Source organism: Colossoma macropomum, unplaced genomic scaffold (assembly GCF_904425465.1).
Source record: "Colossoma macropomum unplaced genomic scaffold, Colossoma_macropomum, whole genome shotgun sequence".
In the NCBI taxonomy this organism is placed as follows: Eukaryota; Metazoa; Chordata; class Actinopteri; order Characiformes; family Serrasalmidae; genus Colossoma; species Colossoma macropomum.
The window spans coordinates 17,865,367-17,886,959 of record NW_023494798.1 but is presented as its reverse complement, the minus strand read 5'-3'; the positions used below and the strand labels follow the sequence as shown (position 1 = coordinate 17,886,959).

At 39.5% G+C, this 21,593-nt stretch overlaps 1 protein-coding gene across 20 annotated transcripts in view; it reads right to left on the bottom strand.

Annotated features, from left to right (window-relative positions):
- mical3a (microtubule associated monooxygenase, calponin and LIM domain containing 3a) overlaps positions 1 to 21,593 on the bottom strand; it is a 119,802-nt gene that overhangs the window by 64,446 nt on the left and 33,763 nt on the right. For 14 of the 20 annotated variants that reach the window (XM_036584950.1, XM_036584956.1, XM_036584954.1 and 11 more), the window contains exon 1: positions 20,370 to 20,779. The exons of 1 other annotated variant lie outside the window; for it this stretch is intronic. The gene's annotated coding sequence lies outside the window, so the exon portion shown is untranslated. Of the gene's footprint in view, positions 1 to 20,369; positions 20,781 to 21,593 lie in introns of those variants that run through there. 5 more of the 20 variants (XM_036584968.1, XM_036584969.1, XM_036584971.1 and 2 more) reach the window with 4 other exon arrangements.

Below are 21,593 nucleotides of genomic sequence, written 5' to 3'. Positions count from 1 at the left end.
CTGACAAGTGATAGACGCTTACAGCCAACCATCATGCAAACAGCACACCTAAAAATCATCATACACTTGCCACAAATCACATGACATTGTTATATATCATTAAACACACTTGCTTATATAGTTTGACACTGTATGACATACTACTATCTGTAAAAATGGATAAATAATATAAGACTATGTTGCATTACTAAAAATTAATTAGTAGGAGGAGCCAATTTAATTTTTATTTAATTATTTTTTCCCATTTGTACAGATAACAGTATTTAACACAGTGTCAGAAAATAAATCGAACAAGTCTACTTTAGATTACTAAACAACTAGTCATGGTTTGAGGCAAGAGTGATAATTTGGGAAAGGTTTACGTGTACAATGCTAACAGGTGGCTATAAGCTTCTATTACTTGTTAGCTCCATTAGTCTAGTAGCTCCAGTGCAAAACTAAAGAAGCAAACTTTGGACACTGATTCAGACTACATTTGAGGTGAGGGAAAAATCTGACCCTTCAAATCACCACTTTAACCCATCTAAACAGAGATCCTATGTTAGAGTGGGGAATATATGGCGAGTTAGTATTCTCGGGGGCAAAAAACAGAAGCAAGGTAACATCCTTGAGCTGTACATTCATGGGAAACTTGTGAACACGACAACACAACCACAACTAACTGGCAGTCTGCCACACTGTTTATTGTGTAAGCCTGAAGCCAGAAAATTTGAATAATCTGGTCTGCTTGGCCAAAACAGCCCTGGACCAGAAAATAATGACAGTTTAAATTGCAGTTACAACAGTGGTCAGTAAAAATCACCCAAATTGTTTAGACCTAGCTGATGTGATCTCTGAAAGGGTGAGCAAAATTTCTCAACCTCAATTTCTGTACATACCTTTTCCTGAGGCACGTACAGACATAAAATTAGGCAATGAGACAATACACTGTATCTGTCATAACAGGCAATCTACTAAAACCTAGGGATGCATGATGACTTTGGAATCACACTGGTATCGGTTTTGTTAAAATACATCGGCAAAGAACAGATAATTATGTTTGACCAATATTTCAAATCAATATTTGAGTATATGTTTTTAGTACTCCAGAAGAACAGGACGTCGCTGAACTATTGAGCTAAACTGTCTACTCTCATAAAATGAATACTCCCAATTTATAAATTTTAGAAATGTTTATGTACCTGCATTGGCAGATATGTACAAGAAAAATACTGGATATCATCATGGGTCCATAATTCTCCTTTTAGCGCATCTAGATGTGGGCAATATAGCAAAATATATCATTGTGATACTTCATGAAATCTTTACAATACACCATCATGATATTTATTTTTTTTTAAGACATCTGACTAATTGGAACGGAGAAAAAAAGAAGAAGTAGTATCAAAAACTGTAGAATCAAAAACTGTGAAACTGTGAAACAATAACCTTTATTCAATATTTGGCATTCTATGTTGCATTAAATCCAGTTAGATGGAACTAACATACGTTTTTTTTTTTTTATTCTGGTTCTATTAAGCACTTACATTATATACATTTATATATAATTATGCTTTTTATTATAATTATAATTTTGTTATTATACCTTATGTTCTGTAGGCAACATACCCTCACATACCCTGCTTGCACTTTGCCTTAGAAATGACCTTAGTGCTCATAAAGTACTAAGGATTCCAGATTACAGGCTTTGATCATTAGACACAGACCCACTCTGAACAGAGGTCACAATTATTAAGTGCGCTGTTTGGAGTGCCCTCTCACAGCGCTGATTCATGAGAACACAGGAAGCACCATGTCACCACAAAATCTCTCCAGCTGAGTTACAGTATCTGCCTGCTCCACAGCCCCCCGCACTGCCTGAGCACTTCCAGAACAGGGACCACTATAATTGGAAGCAGGTCTATATTCAGCTCTCTCCCTTCACACAGGAAGTGCTGTGCAGAGCATTTTTGCCATAGTGAGATGTGACATTACGGTGATATTACATTTCAGAGATGGTAAACAGACCCGTGTAGCTGGCCTCACATGCACTGCAGTGCTAGAGTAACACCAGACATCATGTAATAAAAGACGTATGTCGTGACATCACGCTGCTGACTGGCACCTGGATGCATATCAGTCCATGAGAAAAACAATATCAAGAGGACAAGATTTGAACAAACGTGTTCCAATTTGACGCATCTCAGATAAAAAAAAAATCCTCTTGTACCAGTAAAGCATCCAACGAAGAACAACGGAAGATCTGATGCCCATTCTGGACCCACAAAAACTACATCAACTGCAGTTGGGAGAGAAAGTTTATGAACTTTCTGTAGGAACACATAGCTGCATGCATGTATCTTCAATTAGTCATAAAAAATAAACTATTAGAGTCTGTTCTAACAAACCACATCCACAAGGGTCAAATATGTATTTATTTACAACGTAAAAAAAATAAAGGTTTGTAAGGCTCATATCACATCTAAGATATTTTTATATTTATTTTTAAATAACGATTGTATACATTTTTGTAAGGTTTGTGTAACTCTGGTTTGTTAAATACCACGAGACACTGAGTCTGTAAACTATTGATGTACATAAGGAGGCCAAAAAGAGTCTGTGGCTATTATGTAAGTGCATTCTGTCTCAGCTTTCAGCATTTCTTCCTTTCTCACCATCATCCGACTGTTCCTGCTTTTACACCGCCTTCCTGTTCTCCCTCGTTCTGTTTCCCCTCTTTTTTTTTTACATATAGTTCTTTTTAAATGAAGCAAATTCAGTTCCGTTAAAGTAAAACTGAAAAGAGACTGAAAACCGAAGCTGAAAAGTTGCAAACGCCCTCAGTGCTTTGTGTGTTCATAAAGTAAGCAGACTTAACAGACGACTCAGTTCTCTTTCTTTAGTACTGTTGTTCACACCGCAACTCCTTTAGAAGCTAGGTAATGTCGAATCATGGGTAGTGTTGTTCAGACAACAGACCTGATTGGCTGAGCCAAGTTAGAGCCGATGTTAGGCAAAATAGTCCAAAAGTACCAAGCTATTAAAAATAATTTAACGTTACGTTGGTCATTAAATGATTTTTCATTGATTTTTTTTTTTTTTATTGAATATTGGTAGGGGTTTAACTCTGCATCACTTGTGTGCCTAAGGCTACGTTTACACAGCAGGTAAAAGTGGCCCAAATCCAACAAAAAAAAAACAAATGTGTCATCTGTGTGGCAGTGTGAACAGCAAAAATTGCATTGAATCTGTCATTTTCAATTTTGATTTGAGACGCTTTCATATGTGGTACTGAAATCCGATACATAACCGATCTGTGGCAATGCGACTCAGTTTGAACTCATGCAACTTTTATGTCAGTCCAACTTGACATTCGTCATAATTTCACGCTGCTGAGACTCAAACATTTCGGCTGATGTTTCTGTACCAAAACATTAGAAGAGACTCATCACAACCGCTCCGTGCTCGAAGAGGTTTTGAATGAAAAGGCCGAACGCAGCTGGAGGAGCCCGAGGCTGCAGCGTCAAAAAAAGCTTAAAGAATCCGAAGACATGAACCAAAGACGTGGCCGTGGCCGAATAACGTGCCCTTTTTACAGCGAACTCTAACACATTCTGGGTGATGAGCCCAGCTGTCAACCATTGGAACTTCATAATCGCTCCCGTGATGCTGCGAAGACGAAACTGAAAGCTCCGGGATCGACTGGTGTTCGTCGGCCGTCATGACTGTTTACCCTTGGATGAGCCGCCACGTGAAGCAATGTTCTTTTGCGCATGCGGGTCGGTTTAGGAGCTGATCTGTTCAGACTAATGTCGCATACAGGTCACATTTCAAAGATAATGTGAACAGCCAAACAAAAAAAAATCGGATTTGGTGAGAAAATCAGATTTGGGCCACAAGATCATGGGCAGCCTTTATCCTCAGGAATTTGTTTTTATCTACTAGAGAGATGCAAGACTGTAGCTGTGTAAAAGAAAGCCTCACGTTTCTTGAACCATGAAGCAAAACATGAAGTGGACTGGGGAGGTTCTGTTTTCAAGACACAAAATCAATCAGACCACAAAACAAATTACAAAAAGTCTGATTCATTTTTGGGACCATTTAGAGGGGTCTGAGTTCCACTTGAAACTCGGAAACAGTCTAATTGTGAAAATGCCCTCTCTCTCCTTGCATCAGAGCAAATGTAATGAAAACAGTATTATAAGGAGCAACACTGTTTTTTAATGCTTACTTTATCTACATCTTGTCTAACCTCGTACCAATAGTGGTAAAGCAAAAATACATGTGTTTGCATTAATCATCCCCTGATATACGTGATACAAGTGCAGAATTGAAGAAAAAGTCGGTTTCTATCAATCCTGCCTCCATGTTGAACTACTCTTAACCTGTGGTCTGATTGGGATCTTATTATTGTTATTTTTTAATGTGGTAACAAATTGGATATAGGAGAACTTCACAAAAAAAGTCTAACCCATCTGGTTATACCTGAATATGAGCATAACCTCACTGGTTCTTCTATGACCTTGATATACTCCCTCCACCATGCTTCATGGCTTGGATGAGGTTTTGGTATGCAGTACTGTGTTTTCTCTAAATGGTAAATGCTGTGTACTTTTACCAAGAAGTACAACTTTGGTCTCATTTTACCACAATATGCTGGGGACAACGGTTTCTATTGAATTTCTCCCTACAGTCTGAATTCACTGTGGTAACCTCCCATGTTTGTTCCCTGTTTATTATTTTATTTTTAAGGTATACCAACAAACATAGGTGTGCAAGTGCAAGAGACGCCAATAGATACAGAGTTGTCACGTTTGTGGATTCTCTGTTGTATGTTGTCTGGCTGTGCCATCTTCCTTTTGTAACCTTTTCTAGTCTCATGAGCATCAATGAAATTTCCTCTAAAATCATATTTCTTCAGGCCATTTTGCACTGAAAAAAAAGAAGTCTGTAGTGAAGAGCAAGTAACCGAAATTGTGTGTATTTCTAAATGGCAAGGCAGGTGAAACCTACACCTAAATACACAGGAACACCTCAATTATCTTCTTTTATAGAGGTCATTATAGAGGTTATACTTTTTCCTTCAATGACCTTGACTGTTTAAAACCATTTGTGCAATAAAGATACATCACTTTATTTGTTATTATGACCTAAATGAATATCAAACCACATTTAAGAGTCACTCTGGCAGAAATCCAGGTAATTCCAAAGGGTTCATAAACTTCTCACTCACTCATGCTCACTGACCACACCTCTCTCTCTTTCTCTGGCCCTTATGCATTTACCAGCTTTGCTGAGGGAGTATGTCATACTCCAGTTTAAATATAGGCCAGTTTATATGTTTGAATGGACTGGGCAGCATGCTGTTTACTCCTTTCCCTTCATGTAGTGTTCATACATTGTGGATGCACGTAATGGAAGGCATGTGTGCTATTCGGTAGGGACATAGCAATGTATGTTTAGACCTCTGCCGGGCAAACGCAGAAAGGAGAGAAATGTGGTTGCAATACTTCACTCTACATATTCCACCTGGTAGAGAGTGTGTGGGTTTGGGTGGGAGAAAGAGAGCCCTGACTAACTCAGTTTGTGTTAATCCAAAGGGAAGTAAAGGAAAGAGAAAAACAAACAAGATCTCTGGCAGGGCAGGTCAGACATGATCCAATACAGTGACGGAATCCCTGACAACAGCGTGTGTATGAGCAACAATCAATACGATACCCGGTCTAAGGTTCGTGTAGCTTAGTGGTCCGCATGACATATCTACAATGGGCACAACCTCAGCTTCATGCTTATCTGGTGGTCAAATCCCTTTTTATCATTAACTGTTATGGTCCTTAACAACCTACTCTATTAGTTTTGTATAACATCACGTGTTGAATGTTTCATCAAGTATTTGCATGTTTAGATACAATCGTTGGATACTGTTTTTAAGTCCATATACCTTGTGTTATTAACTATTAACTATCAGTTAAAGCTAGGCTAACTAACAATGAAAAAAGCTTTAACCTCGAGGCTCGCAAGGACACCATAAGCAAAGGGGCATTACACTGATATGCCAAAATTTAGTGTTGTATAATCTAAGGATGTGCATTTTCACTCAAGTACTTGGTCAAATTGAAAAAATGAAAATCACTATTTGGGTACTTGTTCCGTTTCAGCAGGATTAACAATTCAATGAAATACCGCTTTTATGTTTTATAACAAGACTGTAAAATGCTACGACTTTGCATGTATTTGTGAGTATGTATATTACACTTTACCACTCCAAAACAGTGCCTGAACGTGGGCACACTGGCATGATGCTAAAGATGTGACTGAGAAAGCAGAACTTGCTTAGCTTTATTACTAACCTGGCTAACTACTCTAGCTAAAGTTAACTAGGTTCAGAAACATTAGGAAAATGTATTTCTCTGACAAACTAACATGTTGGCACATCGTCCACTGAGAAGAAAATACGCCATGTAAAATAGTCCTCATCAGCGTCCAGTGATGTACCAGTTAGCTGTAGTTTTATCTCACATCTGAATTATCCTTGGTTTTTTTGAATAATAAAACATTTTGAAACATGTTACTGTCTGTACTTCATTATTTTTACTACATTCGTAACTCTCTCCCACTGTAATTTCTCTAATGCTAATCCAGGAGGATCCAGTCCCAATTTATGCATTTTATAAATGTTTATGTATCTGCATCAGCATATATGTGCATTAAAAATATCGGATATCGGCATCAGCCCACAATTCCCATATCAGCAGATCCTTAAAAACTATCAATGACATATTTGTATGTTTTTTTTAATTAAAAAAAAACAAACTGAATTTTATAAAAATAAAGACATTTACCCAAATCTCTGTGCGAGCACACTTGAAGCTCAAAAAAGACCCCTTATGCTTGCTGTTAGGAACAGTTGCAAATTAAATTAGGCTTTTAACTATTCTTTAGATGTAAGCAGGCTGTCAGTACCAAGGTCAAATCTCCAGGAACCAAAAGAAAAGAAATATTTGCTTATCTTTGGAACACTCACATGACAGAGCTAAATGCTTCAAAAATCCTCAATGACACTTCAAAAGCAAGAACAGCATCCTCTTCAGAAGAAAGAAGAAAACGCTGTGTCCTTGTTTGTGGCTTTGATGGCTCTTTTGTCCTTGCTCAGGTTCTTTTGTTCCAAATGATTCCCCCTTTCAGGAGGGAGCTCCTCTGCCCACCTCCACACAGACACCCCTTACTGTCCTACAAATTACAAGGCTTACCACAGACTTTTCTGTGAGACAACAGTGATGTCATTAACCTCCACGGTGGCTTCTCCTCTCAGTAGGGTCACGTGGTGAGACTGTCTGCTGTTGCTACAGCAACAGTACCAAAGGAGAATTACATCACGAGACCTAAGCTGACTATCGCTATAGTGATGGAGGAGAAGACGTCAGGGTCTGGCCTTGTATCTAGGCAAAAAAGACCAAGAAGGCTTTCTTAACTTCTCACTGACGGATGAGGACAGGGATTTCCTGGTAGAAAAATATCCTGGCCGCTACTGGAAAAGCCAGGCCCGTTTGAGAACGCTGACCCCAGTCTACACTCAATTACAGACACGGCTACCTTTCCTGATGAGCTTATTCACCATTTATGATAAATGTAGAGGGATTCCCACTGGGATGAAGACAAAACGACAGCATATCATCATCTGAGCCCTCTTAATATGAAAGAATGTGAATGAGAAGCTCAACGGAAAGACAGTGAAGATTAGGAATGTTGAACAAACCTTACAATAAAAACCCTTGAGCTGTTCGGTTACATAACACATTCTGATAGGAGTTCATAAGTTATCATCTGGTTATCCACCCATGCATATAAATTTTTTCCTAGATCTGAAACAAGCTGCAATAACTGGAGCTGGTATGTGGAAGAAAACTATGACCTTGGCCCCATGAATCTTCAAGTCACAAGTCATTGTGACTGGCAAGAGAAAACACTGACATGCAAAAGAAACAATGAGGTAAAAGTAATGTACATAGGCTATTTTCCCAGCGCAGAGCACTGAACATCATCTACTGTTCATGAAACCAATAATAGCTTCTGGATACCCAGAGCTAACATTAAGTACTACGTTAGGAAAAACTGTACACTGTGGATGGAAAACAAGCATGAGAAGGAAATCTAAATTGCCAACCCTCTTAACCAACACTCTGAGGTAGACGTTCTCCACATCAACAGTGGCAAAAATGTCCGACTGTGATGTTGGCAGCCAAGTTCAAACTCCTCAGGAGGGCTGGAGAGGCTGGAACATTCTGAATGTCTATCAGTCAGTTTCACTGTTCTTCCATCATCACCAGAACTGTCTCCTGCTGCTAACATTAACTTGTCATATGACCAATGCTTTAACATCCTTAAACACAAAACCATCTACAGTTTCAAACCAAGAAGCAGATTACAAAGCAAAATCCACAAGTCATCACAACACCACTACTCTTACAGTAAAAGGCCTGCTTTCAGAACCAAGAAGCGGATTATCTTAAAGGAGATTCTTTAAAATTCCTGCTTAATTTGGCTGCTCAGAAGGAAATAGTCATTCAGGGTGGTATGTTGTGAAATGGTTCATTGTAGAGAAACTTAAAAAGCCAGATTTTACAGTGGTGGTGACAGGAACGAGGGGTCACAATATCTACAACGCAAATATATCATTTGCCTTATCATTTAAAAACAACCAGCAAGTCCTACATTTGTCTTCTGAGTTTTTATATGTAAATACTGATAATAGTCAATGCAAATAAAAAAATATATATACATTTTTCCTTGATTTCTAGCCACGCTTTTAATGATCTGCACGTACCTCTCAATGCTGCATACACTTGAAAAATATGTTTCAGGGCAAACGTTTATTGCAAAGTTAACACAAAACAATCTCTCTCAGGCAACAGGCAGCCTATTTGTATTTCATGTAAAAGAATTTCATGATGCAGCTTTTAAATGCTTCAAGCATCTGGCTCCTATCACCGCAATGAACAATGTGAACTCTGTAAGAATCTCTAGAATCAAGCACTTTACATCATACCACTCTGAATGACTTTGTTTACATTGTAACAACTGAATTGTGCAGACAGGCTGAAAAATTTGATGGAATTCCTCTTTAAGCAAGCTTGGCCCTGAGATTCTGTGATTAAGTCTCTCATCATGGGCCACAATAAATCCTGAAACTGCTAGAGTTGCAACTACTACATTATTTTAAGTTACAATAATTGATCAACTCCTCAAGTATTATTCAACTGAATAATCAAACCATTAGTCCTTTTGTGGTTTCCTATCACTCTGGAAGATGGCAGCGCTGTGATGGGGCAAAGTCCAGTGGAACAAAAAAAAGAAACATTACTATCTCCAACACTTCATGCATTGCACTTCAATCTGTCTAAATGACTATGTGTATTATGAACATCATAAAACTACAGAGTACTTTTCTTTTTAAGTAAACGATGTGTAGAGTTATTCCCAAATTCAACGTCTCTAACAGCTTACCAACATCAACTAGGCCTCAGCACTGCTGCCCTACACCTGCAGCACTCCTTATTTACCAAGTATACACACACTGAAGTCAAAAGCTTTGAAGCAGGGCTGGGACAATAAGCATAACATAAAAAAGAACTTGATGTGAAGGTTTCAATGCGTTAAATCTGTCAAAACTGACTGTGAAAAGGCCTCCCAATGACAAATATTAACCCCTTAACAAGCAAGTTCTAAGAATAGCTCCATTTGCATTGAGGTCCCTGTAGTTGTTTAACAATAAGCCTTTGTATGAAATAAACATGGATTCTTAAGGGGTTAAACTATGATAAAGCACAAAAAGTCCAGTTTCTGATTGGTGTTTTTCCTGTCTCCTGACTCCAGTGCGACTTTCACTCACAAAGGGCAACTCATGGCTGTGTGTGTAAATGAGGTTAAACACGGTCGTCACTGATAACCACCAATGAATTGATAAGTGGTCCCAGCCCTAAAACTCACAATTAAAAGGCAGTGAAAGTGTTACTGACTGATGAAGTCCACCAAAGAGACACAGACTCAAACCTCTACATATACAGTAGTAGTTCAGACTGTTCAATAAAAGCGATCAGGAATGGAGATAATCTATTCTGTCTAATGCACTTGAGAGACCCATCAATCAAAAGCATGCACTTAAACTCTTGCATTTAGCAAGGAAGCTAGCGGAATAATCTAATATGCAAGCCTACTCTCTGGTCTGTTGTTCCTTTATGTTACACATGGTGTCTATTAGAGGAGTCAGCCAGGCCAGCGCCATTCACCTGGATTACCTTTAAAATCCCAGCTCAGACTGCAGGACTGTGCCCAGGTACTCACTGGACAAACAGTGATCGTGAGACATTGAGCATGTAAGCAGACAGAAAACAGCAGGAGTTGGGATCGTTTACAAGCAAAGGAGAAGAGTCTTTAACACAAACAGACAGTGCAATAAAAATGTCCAAGTCAGGCCTCTCGGCCCCCATTGAAAGCAATGTTTAACAGTAATCACGGTGAGCTAAGCTCAAAGTATTTGACAATCTCATGTGTCTGGCTTCTTGGATTTTGTTATTTGACTATCAGCTGCACATATTTGCATACCTCTCCACATACAGGTGTGTGCGGTTTAACTAGGTTAATAGCTGAAAGGAAAACAGAGTGCTATCAGTATTCACCAACGGCATGCTGAATTTTATAACCTGTATGCATATGTGGTATATTGTCACCAGTGAAACAAAACCTTCTATCTAAGCCAGTCACAATCATTATGTAGTCACTGAATGGCAATTATTTCACCTGACTGCAGTCATTTTCCACAGTCTTTAGATTTCACAAAATGTGAAGAGTAAGTCAGGTTGAGGCAAATAAATGTGACTTATGTAAGCAAAAAAGTTATAACTTCTAACTTGTATATCAATCTAACAGCACTACAACTGTTAGCTACTAAGAAAACATAGCTAGGAAATAAGATGGTTATTAAGCCATTTTGGCCACTTAATAATCAGCTAAAATTTTATGATAAATGACAGCCCTACTTGGAGCTCCATTTTTTGTTGTTTTTCATTTTTATTTTTCTTTTACATAATTTGAAAATGCCAGTTTCTCTTTATATCCTGTCAAAACTTCCTGATGAAAATACCAATACCAATTCTCCAAAGTTACTGAAAATAAAATCTAGTTATAGCAACTTACATTGAACACTAAGAAAATTTTTTCCTTCTGCTGTAGAGTCATCGTTTGGGAGATCCACTGTTTTGCCAGAGACCATACGCTAGCCTATAACACACTGAGCCAGTGTTCAAGTAAACATCTGCAGCTGCCACAAACACTCAAACAGCTTCGACACAACCAAAATGTCCACAACTAAAATAAGTTCAATGACACTCTGATTTTAAAACCGTAATACAATAAGTGATATTTGGCCGGACACTGAGCTGTGCAACACAGAGGGAGGAGCGTTCAATGACACAAAACCAACGCAGATCATTTAGCTTTGATAAATACAAAATGAGAGCGACTGTGAAAAGGATAAGCAGCACTCCTACTCCTCTATGACTCTTTCTACACATGAGCCAGTGTTTTAGCTCGAGAGAACTTCTGCAGACAGCTGGAATTCCAGCCTGCTTGGACGGGTGCTAAAGATAACCACAAATTGTGCAGTAAATCTCAAGCCAAAGGGGAGAGAGCGAACTCTATATCCCCCTTGCTCTGTGCAGTTTCATGCATTCAGGATCAACTATGAGGTCCTGGATGCTGAAAGTCCTGACACATGTGTAGGAAACGTCAGGGCAGAAAATTACATATTAGTGGAAAATGTACATATCATTATGCAGTATATAATAACACATATTTATTGGTTTATTTATTTACTCTGGGGGGCATTTTCAGTCTCACTGACTGAAATTCATAGGTGTTTTATATATAATAGGGACACTTCACAAAATAGACAAAATAACAATTTATGTTTCCGAGAATGTGTCAAGTTTAATGTTGTTGGCATTCATTCACATGCATATTAATTGGTTTTGTTTGTAACACATTATTTGGGAATATTTTCTGCCCTATAGAATGTTTTAATCAGCAGAAATGTTGATTAGGGAGGCATTTTTGCCTTTCACTCATGGTTATTTCTGATGCTGGGAAAGGTCATTATTACAATGTGGCATATCTGCCTTAAAACCAGCATTAGCAGTAACAACAAGTCAAAAGAAAAGAGGAGGCTACTTTTTGCAAAGCCATTTGAAATTGAGTGTATTGACGGACTATAAACTTGAAAGTCCACATCTCAGTTCAGACTGTATATCACTGCACATTTCATATTTATGGCATTTATCAGATGTTCTTATCCACGATATTGGCAATACTTAGTGTTTAATTACTTTTAACTTTTCAAACGCTTTTTTTTTTTAATTCACTGCAAATGATATCTTGGCAAGAATCTTAAATGAGATTATTTTAAGAATATGAAACTATTCAACCTATTTCTAGAAATTTGTGCTTTTAAGTGATTTTCTCAAAGAAAACTTCAAGCATTATTTTGTGAAATACGTAGGAATTTCTGCCAGCGCAATAAAATAATTCACATAATGACACTCATAAAGAGAAATATTACATATACTGCCTACGTTTAAGATGCTTTCACTCATGAGGACATCACTTTTTGCACTGTGCTATCAATTAATATCTCCTTCAGCTAATGGGCCTTTACGATGCAGCCTGGTGGTATGTTGAAAATAAAGGTCTCCTAAGACACTGAGCTGTTTGCACATCCATAATTGCATCATCTTTCACATGAAACTCTAAGCCACTGTTGACTCAGCCCTTATCAAGCACAAAGAAACTGAAGCATAAAAGACACGCCTTCCACCCTGAAGATAATACAGATCACCACGTCCACCACATCATTAGAAAATAACACTGGCCTGCCAGTATGACAGCCTATACAGTGGAGCAGATAGCACAGCTATAATCCTGAGAGAACAGCCCAAAGCACACCTCTCTAATCCCACACTAGGGTGGAGTCAGCATTAGCTTACAGGGCAAATAAGCCAAGGAGCTCCAGTGACAGTGCCATGGCAGTCTGCTGACCAGACACTGGGCCCCTGAGTTGGATGACCCGAGCCTTGACCTCCTTTCCATTAAACTAATCAATCAAACCATCAAACAGGTGAAACTTCCATACTTGAAGGGTCCGGTCAGGCTGACCAACAGGGTTAAAATAACATCAGCACATGTGTGAAGAGAAGAGAAAGGGGATGCTAGAGGCAGAGAACAACTTCAAAGTAAAGAAAAAGCAAGTAGTTGCAATTCAGCTTTCAAATGAGAATCATTCTACAGACAGAACATTGACCGATGTGGAGTACTAATCCAACACCAGCACTCTGCTAAGTGTTTCGTTGTACCAAAGTATATACATTAACAGAAATGTAAAGTAGATGATAACGTACCAAAGTGAAGATCGATATTGCTTGGTTGTGAAAGGTACACTGTTACACTTTGATACACTTTGATATTTGAATTCATGAACAGATATCCCGTTAACCACAGGGAAAAAACAAGCAAAGCTGCCCCGAGCCCCAGAGGAAGCAAAACAGACCAGGCACTGGCCTAAACTGACATCGGCTTACTTTATGTGACAGCACTGATGTTGAACAAAAAGCAGCACACATGAGGAACATGTTTTATTATTTAAAAACAATCGAGGGACATTGGATGGATGAGTTATGGAAGGTTGCGTCTTCAGATAAGTTAGTGAGCTAAAAGAGCTAACTAGCGCTGTGATGGATGTTGACTCGTTGTCCTACATGAGGTATTTTCTCCTCAGTGGACAATGTATCACTTGATAATGATAACTTTGTTGCCGTTGTTACTCGATTGATCATTTGCCTTCTTCCCATGTTCTCTTCATCGTGCTCTTGCACTAGACTTGATGTGATCTCACACCAACTAAACCGTAAACTATAATTAAGCACAAAAATATATGGTGATTTCCCACTGTTGTGTTCGTAAATGAAGCAAAACCAGGGGCAGAGTTTGGAAGAGCATAGCACACAGACCACATGCAGACAAAGTGGAAAAAATACACAAATTCTAGCAAAATGTGGATCAACCACATCTGACCGATATCTTGTTCAGTAAGGTCAAGACCTTGAAACCAGTTTATCAGATTGGTGCATCGCTATTCTATAAGGAAAACAAACCTAAGCAATTCTTAAACGGGTTCACCACTGATCCTGTTTGCACAGCTTAGGGAAGCAATGAAAAAAAAAACTGCCATGCATGCAGGTACAGGAGTTTCTTGGTAGGGCCTTCAGTCACCCACAAACTCTTAGGTGGTAATGTTTCTCAATGGACTGTGGAAAAGCATGAGGAAAAACTGCTATGGAGAAGTTGGCCAGCACAGCACCTGAGACTAGTGAAAACAACCATGGCGGCCAAAACTCCAGCCTGGCTGTATTCTAAAATCTCCTCTGCTCAAGACACACTTCACATCTGCAGAGACATTATCTACTTTCTGTCAGGTTCATTCATCTTCCCTGACTACTCCTGGCGGAATTACTCCTGAAACGCTGAAAGCAAACTTGACATCTGTACAGTGGCTAAGCAGCTGTCTCAGCCAGCTAAGCAGTGCAAACCCGTGGAATGGATGTTGCCTTTCTAGCCTCATTTTCACATCAAGGAAATGGTGTCAGAACATGAAACACCAGGACATTACGTTAACTGCTTTGATACAAATATAAAAAACCTGCAGTCAGTATATTTCCACAGTCATGCCCAGATGTGAACCACTGTGTGCATATATTGAACGGCATCAAATCTGTGCATGTTGCGTATATCCATTCCTCTGAGTAAGGAGCATGCTTGGGGATGGTTGCTAAGGAAGTGTGGGTAAGAAGAAAGTGCGAGAGTGAGAATGATTCGTTCCAGGCTCTTTCGACAAGAGTAACAGGTTGAGGGTGGCAGCGAGCTGGCACTGCACTCGCTTATCTGAGCGAGACACTCACTGCAACATTCTGGGAAATAGCCTGGGCGGCAAGTGCCGATACAGGCAGGCGAAAGCTCTTTTCCATTCTCTTCTGTATTCAAGATAAGAGGAAAAACTCAACCCATGGGAACTTCAAAAACAGGCAGTATAAAAGACATATGATACAACTCTGGGAAAAGTATGGCTTGTGTGGGAGTCTGGGGAGCTGAGTGTTTCACATGGAGAGGTGAGAGTTTCTGACTGAAATGTCACTGGATTTTGTAGTCAAATATGCTAGGAATGAGGTGCAGCAAGAACATTCAGAGCTGTTCATACTTGGTATTAACATCTGTCTCAAGTGATCAGTTCATAAGTGGAAAACGAGACGTATAGCCGTTTACACCTAGCATTTCCATGGGTCTCAAAACGTGTCTCTCTGGTGATCAGATTTTGTGACCAGTATCTCACTGCATTTGCTTTCAGACAAAAATGTCCTGCGAGTCCTTGTTTGTTTACATGCAGGCCTGTTACAAACATCAAGAGTGTCTTCTTGCGCTCTGGGCTCATGAAAGAGTCCAAGCCAAGCTTGCCAACTGGTAACATAACGGAGGAAAAATAAACAAAAAGTAAAACAGAAATGACGCATGTGTTTATGTGCTTTTTACATGGGCAAAGTAAAATCAGATCTCATCTGGTTAAACTGGGGACACATTTTAGTGAAAAGTGTAAATGGAATCTGGCCAGAACATCCAGATATGATCCAGACAGAAAACACATGGTGCAAGGTGTAAACAGACTCTTCAGTGCTCACACTGCAAATGTGGTCATATGTGTCCCTGACCACCTCCCAAGGTGGTTTGATTGATATGATCACAATGCTGATCTCCAAGATGCACTGGACCCTGTTCACACCTATATTTAGCACTGACCACTTATGATGTGTGAATGGGTCCTTAGTACCAAGCTCCTCACTATATGCTTGGCTATGGAGGTTCAGCTGGATTTCATGCAGGCTAGATCAAACAGAAATGGTATCAAGAAATGGCTCTAGGACATAATCTTCTCAGCCAGTCCTTGACATAGAGTGTCAAATTGAGAAAAATGGTGACTAACAAATGCAAATACAAACACGATTACCAACAAAAAACATATAAAAGATATTCTTACATATATATATATAAAAGAAAATGAAATGCTGAATAAACTTAAGAACTTTTTTTACCTCCCTATTTCAGTCATTGGTAATTTCCGCCCCACCATCTGAATCTCACCTATAGTACATCTAACCTGGGAGTGCAAAGGCAAGTACATATTTCTGCAGCAATGGCTCCACATGTGCCCTGCCAATTGTTAGCCAGTTGCTAATAAAGATGCCCTCTAAGCTTCGTCATAACTCTCAGGCATTTGTGCAGCTTAGCCAGGATGATGCAGTGATGACACAGGACATTCCAGCATGACACTGGCTGATTATTATCAGTTCAGGAGTTATTCTTACCTGTGTACAGGTCACCTCTACTAAACTCCATAACACTCTTTTACATAAACCTTGCACTCCACGTCAGGAAGAATGCAACAACGATGTTGCAACCTACCAAACTTATCCTATGCTGTATGACAAAACAGGGCCTGATCAACATGATACCTATTCTAAGAAGATAAAAATTCTGACAATTAATAAAATCAACCTATATATGTTAGATTTTAATTTATAATCTGTGTTTTAGTTAAACTGTGCTTTGCTGACTGATATCACTGTCAGTTCTAAATTGCTACAGTTCTTTTACTCCAATAAACAAACTCAGTCTTAAAAATTATGAATATTGTTGCCATGGCAGTGAAGCTATCTAGAATTCTTCACGGTTTTATTTTCTGTTAATTACTTCTTATTTATTTTTTACTTGTGTAAACTGTGTATAGAAAATGTTTTCTATGTTATACATATGAAAAAGGCATTTATATGTTTTGTTATTTTGTTGAAATTTGCCAGGTGAGCCTAACTTGCTGCAATAAAGTCAAATAAGGATGATCTTATTAGGCTCCCAGGTGGCACAACTGTCTAAGGTTGGGCTACAGCAGTGAAAGATCATAAGACAATGATAATGGCACAACATACTGACATCCAACTGTACTTTGTTTCCTGTTTCTGTATACTAGTACTTGATTTTACAAGCTCTCTTTAATTAGTCTAAATGCACCTATTTATGATGCATGAAGTTGCTCAGTGTTCTAGAAGTACTGAAAATAGCTGTAGTTAATAAGACTCAGATAAGATAATGAGGAAAGTCTAAAAGAGAAAATAAGGCAATTCATGACAGTGCACAACAACAAGGTGCTAAGAAAGAGAAAAATCCAGCATAATCACAAACCAGGAGAGCATCAGATATGTGTATTTACCCTTACGAATATGTGTAAGGCTTGGCCTATCAACTTTAGCAGTTTACAGCAATTGTAAAATTCTTGTATAGCATTGAGAAGTCAACGGACATGGACAGCCTGCAAATCCAAGCACAGTACTGCACATTCAAAAAAAATGTAATTAAATAAGCCCTGTTAGCCCCAGAGAACAGCTGCACTGGCTGCTCTTCCCATTAGAGCGGTCCAAGGGTCACTTCACTATCTCAATGCAAATGCTAGCCCATACACAAAAACTTAGCACTCAGGAGCCACTGTGAAAAACACACTGATTACATTGTGTGTATCTATGGGAATGTCAAAAGCTAACATGGAAGTCTGACCTATATGTGAAATTATGTCAAGGTCTTCTTTCCGAACGGATAGGAAGAAACATTAAAGACAGAAATTTTGGGCAACTGTGCCCAGATACACAGATACAGTACTATGCAAAAGTCAGATATCATCAGTTATTTAGTTAGTTTGCAGTCAGAACAGCATTTAAGTAAAAGTTTTATCATTTTTCAGGAGATATTTCTGAGGAGATTAAACATAAGACACTCCACTTGCATAAGGAAAGGGGAAGTCAAAGAAAAAAACAGGAATTTCCAAACATGGAGTTCAAAAAATGATTAAAACATACAGAGAAAACAGGGCTCCTAACAACTGTGTAAGATCTGACAGACCACCAAAACTGTCAGATAAATAGTACTTAAAGCTTTCATCTTTGACAGACAGAAGAAAATCAAACCCCACTCGTGCTGCAGATCTGAAAAAAAATCCATGTGTTTCTGTCCATCCTTCCACTACGAGAAGACAACTCAACACTATGAGTCCGAAAGAATGTGTAGCTGTCAAGAAGCTGCTACTGAGCAAAGGAAACAAAAAAGGAGAACATTTGCAAATCAAACAAAGAAGCTGCTGGTGTTCATGGAACAATGAAGTGGCCACCCCAGAGTCCAGATCTCAATACAGTTGAATGTGTTTTGGATTACCTGGATTGTAAAAAGCAGAAAATACAGTGGATAATGTTTAAGTGCTTTGGGTAGAAACTTTGAACTATTTGAGAGTCCACATTTTTGATAAAGCTGTGTGTTTTATCAGAATCTCACAAAGAAAATACAAAAAGAGGCCTTGGTCTTTATACTAGGCTCTCATGAATGAATAAAAAACAGTAGCTAGAAACTGTCAGTCTTTTGTTACTGTTATTAACTCCCATTTGCAATCACTAAACTTGTGCAACACGTGTGTGCTCTCCTTGTAAGTCAGCACACAGCCTCTTACAGCTCTGTTTCCGTGAAGCTTCTGCTACAGCCTCTTGGGAAAAGACCGCGCAGCGTTTGAAAATCTGAAAGCCGTTGGCTGCAATAAATTCCTGAAGCCGGAGTAACCAAACAATAACAGGCACAGGTTGAGTACCTTTCCTTTTAAGGCCAACTCAGTGGCCAGATCTAGGGCAATCGCTCACTGACAGATTCCACAGTGCCAGTTAGCAGATATTTGTCGAAAATATGAAAGTACTACCCTCACCACTGCCGTGACGGGCTGCTGAAAAATCACAAAGCAGCTGCTCTTTTTTAATACAGGCAATTTACTTATCAATTTTCAACTTCCCCTGACCTGCATTGTGCTGCCCCAAAGCTCTGCCACATCTAGTAACCAGGTCATAAAAACAAACAGGCGCTCTTTCTCACAGATGAGGGCCTTTCAAGAAAAGTCAAACATTTAATCTCAGCCTGGCCTTTAGGGCGGTATAATCAACGGTGTTCGAGCTGAGTCAGCAGGAAACTCTCTTCCCTTTCTTTCCCTCTCTCCTGCTCTCACCGCATTTCCAACTCACTGACCTGGCTATGAGGAGAACTGGGAAGAGTCTTTTGTCTGAAAGATGTTTGGCAGTCTCTAATTGACAGTGTGCTTCTCTGTCCCGTTTATTTGCACAACATTACAATGTTTTAGGAGAACTTCATAGTATAGCACAGAACTTACAGTTGACACTTGCAATGAAAAGCTCTTAAACATTCCTGTATGTAAACAGAGTGCCTTTAGGCAACAAACAACAAACGGAATCAATAACCATTAACGGCACAAATGTATGAGCAGTCTCCATAGGGTGAAAAGCTTTGTGAGGCACAGAGGAAATGTCATGTTGTGATCTCACTGCTTCATTACACCACTATGTTACGTCCACTCCAGGCCCTGAAAGTGTTGATGCATGGTCAGACATAGATCCATGCATGCCATCACGGCCAGAGGTCAAATAACAACACCTCTGATACCTAATAGTGCTCTATGTTATCTGAGCCAAACACAGTCAGACACGGACAATCAATACTGCAACATGAAACATAACCAATGGTCATGACACTGTCAACAAGACCCCATGTTGTCTCCACAGAAAGAAAGGAGTCACTCCATTCTGCTGTCAAGACTTACTTATGTGTAAAAATGTATAAGCCACATCCTGATCTACACCATAGAACACATTTAGTTACGTTAGAGGAGAGAGGTAATGCCTACTGTTTACTGCAGTCAATCGACGAGGCTGATGTCAGCTTCTAATTCGTTCCATCTTAAATGAGAAAGTTTCTGCTGCACCATTTAAGGTGGAACGGGGAAATTCGAACAAGAAACTGGCGAATAAGAAGCTGACTTCAGCTTCAGAGTTAATGGACACTCTTATCCCAACCAACGTGAATATGAATCACCACATAATGGCCTCTCGAAGGGCAATACACTGAAAACAGAGGCTCGCTAGAAATTCAGCTTGCAGCTCAGCAACCGTCATGTGCAGACAAAAAACAGTGAACCAGTAACGGCGAATCTGTCCACCTTCACACTAATTCTCTAACCGACATTTCTCACTCACTGTAAACTGGTTACTGACTGGTGGGCTACATAATTAACCGTATCGTTTGACTGACTGCACGTTTGCAAGAATGCAGGCGAACTAACCTAACGTCCATGGCCAAAATCAAAGAGACAAACAGCTGATCGTGGATCAGTGGTCAGAGGGCTGATGTTTCCATGCGCTTACCTTCATGGATCCTGCGAAAACACGGGCAAGATTCGCACAACCGCAGGCTACTTCGCCCATATCCTTAACACGCTCCCGGGCGATGGCATACTGACTCCATGCGTTAGACACAATGATATGTCCAAACTTCCAATCACCGTAGGTCGGTTATCTGATATTAAAACGGTCGCCTCCTCCGTCCGTGTTTATCCACATTCATACTGCAGCAGAAAGGCGCTAATGAGTGACTCGCCGAGGAGCCGCAGGACGAGACTCCAAGAAAAAAAGGAGGGGGGTGGTCAGAAAAAACAAGCCGTTCAGTGCGTCTTAAAACAGTCTTGTCTATTTTCCTGCATGCAATACTACATAAACGTGTGCTTCTACTTGTTTTTGATTATTTAATTTTCCGTATTGCTAAGGAAAATATATAAATTTCAAGACAGAGGCGGTTTCGTGCCCCCCTCCTCCCACCAAGTGAAGCGGTACTTCTTCATAATTTTAATCCGATTGGTCTGCCAGAGTGACGTGTACGTGGGCGGTTACACCAAACCCGTCTATTCACATTTCACAAGACTGCAGGTCCAAAAACTGGGCTTTTCTCAACAGTTGTTTCGTCTCTTTATTTCATAGGCAAAGTAAATCTTTCTCTTTAGTCCTGTAAAGCTTATCCGTGCTTAATTTGCAGTTGTCGAAAGCGAAGGATGTTTTTGTCGTGGCAGCTAAACCCAAGTCTTGCCAACCACATGGTGTATAAAATCTGTGGACTTTCCTGACGAATCCAAGTTTCCCCTCCCGCTGACTCACACAGCGCTCCTGTTCACATGGAAACTAGGAGACCCAAAGGTGACTTGGTGATTATTTTTTAACAAGGCGTGGCCGCGGATTACTATACTGAGGCCATTCATTAATTTATTGAGACCAGAAGTTAAGTTTTTCATAACTTGTGGCTTCAGTGTATTAATTTGTGGCCGGACATATTAAAAATAATCACCTAAGGGGTTCTGTATAAAACATATTTTTTCCACATTCTTCAACCAAAAGGCCGTTTTAATTCTGCAGAAAGCAGTTATGCATTTCACAAGTATGGTGTAGAAAGACATCAGGTGAGCTGATTTTGTATCACAACAGAATATATTTCATGTCAGTGTTAGCAACTGAAATAACCCACCTCTAAATCCACAATCATGATGTGACGGTACCAGCTATTTAGTACAGAGTACTAAATCATTTACAAGAGCTTGATAA